Raw genomic sequence first — 3577 nt, 5'->3', positions numbered from 1 at the left:
GTAAATAAGATAACATATTTCCGATATATTTTCTGGAGATTAAATGAGAAAACATATGTGAAACTACCTAGAATATGTTTGACATTCAGCATTTGTTATGTGGATGGTTAAATTAGATAACTGAGGATCTCTAGTTGGGTTTTATATTGTGTACTATAGTAACCATAAGTGTATTTTACATCAAGAAAGAGATCAGATTATATGTCTTGCAGGTCATGATAAAAACTTTGGACTTTATTTTTGGACCAGTAAGAAATCACTGAAGAGTTTGAAGAAGAGCAATTACAAGATTATTTTTTCATATTTTACAAAGCTGCTATGTGCAGAGAAATTTAGAAATATTCTAAACTAAATTAAAATAAAAATATAATTTATCAAAATTTGTGCGACGTAGCACAAACAGTACTTAAAGAGAAGTTTACAGCATTTCTAATATATAGCATATATTAGAAAATAAGAAAGCTCTAAAATCAATAATTTAAGTTTCCACCTCATGAAACTAGAAAAAAGAGAGCATATTAAACCCAAAATAAACAGAAGAAAATAAATGATAAAAAACAGAGCAGAAATTAATGAAATTGAAAATAAGAAATAAATAGGAAAAAAGTAAAACCAAAAGCTGTTTTTTTTCAAAGGTCAATAGAATCGATAAGTCTCTAGGCAGTCTAAGAAGAAAAGAGAGTTTATAAATTACTAATATCATAAATGAAAGAAAGGATATCACTACAGATCTCATGGAAATGAAAAGAATAATAAACAAATACTATGAAAATAATCAATGCCCACACATTTGATAATCTAGAGAAAAAGGACCAATTCCTAAAAGACACAATCTTTGTAGGATTGGAAGCAGAGGAAATACTTTCTCATTCTATAAGACCAGCATTGTCCTAGTATCAAAATCAGGCAAAGACATTACAAAAAAGCAACTACAGACCAATATTTCTCATGAATATCAATGCAAATATGCTCAACAAAATATGAGCAAATCAAATATAACAATATAAAGAAAATTTTACCTAACCAAATGCGAAGTGTCTCAAATATGCAAGTCTGATTTAATATTTGGAAATCACCTCAATAGTCTAAAAAAGAAAAATCACATGATCATATAAATAGGTGTAGAAAAAGAACTTGGTAACATCTACCTATTTATAATTAAAACTCAGTAAACTAAGAATAGAGGGGAACTTCCTCAACTTGGTAATGAACATCTATTAAAAACTTACATCGAACATACTGAATGGAGAGAAGCTTTTCCACTAATATATAAAAAAAAGCAAAGATGTCTCCTCTTGCCACTTTTTTTTAACATCATGCTAAAATTTCTAGCTAATGTAATAAGAGAGAAACAGAAAATAAAAAAGATGCAGATTGGAGAGGAAGAATTAAAATTGTCTTATTTTACAGATGAAATAATCATCTATGTAGAAAATCTGAAAGAATTGTCAAAAAAAAAACCTTCTGGAACTAATAAGAGATCACAGTAAATTTTCAAGATATAAGATTAATATACAAAAGTCAGTTGCTTTTCTATATACTGTTAATAAATAAGTAGCATTTAAAATTTAAAATGAATAAAATGTATATTAACACCACCCCAAAATAAAATGCCTAGCTATAAATTTAACAAAATATATTTAAGATATATGAGAGGAAAACTACAAAACTCTGATGAACAAGATCAGAGAGCTATATTAATGGAGGCATATCCACATTCATGTATGAAAAAACTGAATATTGTCAAAGTGTCATTTCTTCCCAAGTTGATTTATTGATTCAATAAAATCTATATCAGAGTCCCAGCAAGTTATTTCATGGATATTGACAAACTGATTCTAAAGTTTATATGAAGAGGCAAAAGACCCAGAATGGCCAACACAAGATAGAAGGAGAACAAAGTTGGAGGACTGACATTACTCATATTCATGACTTACTATAAAGCTGCAGTAATCAAGACAGTGTTATATTGGTGAAAGAACAGACAGATCAATGTAACTGAATAAAGAACATAGGAATATGAAACAACGTAAATACAGTCTTTGACAAAGGAGCAAAGGCAATACTATAGAGCAAAGATAGTCTTAACAAATTGTTCCGGAACAACTGTACATGGACATGCCTAAAAAAATAAATAATCCAGACACAGACCTTATACCCTTCACAAATATTAACTCAAAATAGATCATAGACCTAAATGAAAAATGCAAAGCTTTAAAACTCCTAGATGATAGCATAAGAGAACCTAGATGACTTTTACTGTGGCGATGACTTTTTAGATACATTACTAAAGCCACGTCCATGAAAGAAAAAATTGGTAAGCTAGACTTTATTAAAATTAAAAACTCTGTTCTACGAAAGATGACCAAGATAATGAGCAAATAAGCCACAGATTGGGAAAAAAAATATTTGTAAAAGACACATCTGATAAAGGACTGCTATCCAACCTATACAAAGGATTTAAGAAAACTCAATTAAGAAATGGCTCAACGATCTAAATAGACTTCTTACCAAAGAATATATACAGATGGCAAATAAGCATCAAAAAGATGCTCCACATCATGTGTCATCAAGGAAATACAAATTAAAACAACACTGAATTATCATTACATATCTATTAGAATGGCTAAAATTTGGAACACTTCTTGTAAATTGCCGGTGAAGATATGGAGTAATAGTAACTCTTGGCACAGCCACTTTAGAAGACAGTTTGGCAGATTTCTTACAAAACTAAATATACTCTTACCATACAATCCAAAAATCACCTCTGGCCAAAGGAGTTGAAAACTTATGTCCATACAATAACCGGAACATATATGTTTATAGCTCTGCTATTTATAATACCCATTACTTGGAAGAAACCAAGATGTTCTTCAGTAGGTGAATGGAAAATAAACTGTATCATATTCTGACAATGGAATATTTTTCACAACTCAAAGAAATGAACTATCAAGCAATGGAAAAACATGGAGGAAACTTAAGTAAATATTACTAAGTGAAAGAAGCCAGTATCAAAAGGCTATATACCATATGATTCTGATAGCATGTTATTGTGGAGAAGGCAAAACTGAGGAGACAGTTGAAAGATCAGTGGTTGCTAGAGTTGTTGCTGGTGGGGAGATAGGGAAAGATTAATGGCACAGAGAATTTTTTTTTTTTTTTTTTAGGCGAGGCAACTGTTGGTTGACCTCACAGATTGCAAGGACCTTGTCAATTTACAAACCCTTATTTTTTATTTTTATGCCTACAGTACCTGATCTTCCTAGGTGGTCTCCCATCCAAGTACTAACCAGGCCTGACCCTGCTTATCTTCCAAGATCAGATGGGATCAGGTTTGTTCAGGGTGGCATGGCTGTAGACTACAGAGGATTTTTAAGGTGATAAGAATATTCTATGATGCTATAATGGTAGACATGTGTCATTATATGTTTGTCTATACCTATAGCATGTACAACACCCAGAGTGAACTGTAATGTAAACTATGGACTTTAGGCGGTAATGTGTCAATATTGGTTCATCGGTTATAACAAATGTGTGACTCTGGTGGAGGATGTTGAGTGGTGGAAGCTATACCTGC

At 31.3% G+C, this 3577-nt stretch overlaps 1 pseudogene; it reads right to left on the bottom strand.

The window, feature by feature from the left end:
- Positions 1–3241: 3241 nt before the first annotated feature.
- Positions 3242–3360, bottom strand: LOC111736862 (annotated as a pseudogene).
- Positions 3361–3577: the final 217 nt, after the last annotated feature.

Source organism: Pteropus vampyrus, unplaced genomic scaffold (genome assembly GCF_000151845.1).
Source record: "Pteropus vampyrus isolate Shadow unplaced genomic scaffold, Pvam_2.0 Scaffold22, whole genome shotgun sequence".
Classification (NCBI taxonomy): domain Eukaryota; kingdom Metazoa; phylum Chordata; class Mammalia; order Chiroptera; family Pteropodidae; genus Pteropus; species Pteropus vampyrus.
The sequence above is the reverse complement of the archived record's forward strand: the minus strand, read 5'-3'. Positions and strand labels throughout refer to the sequence as shown.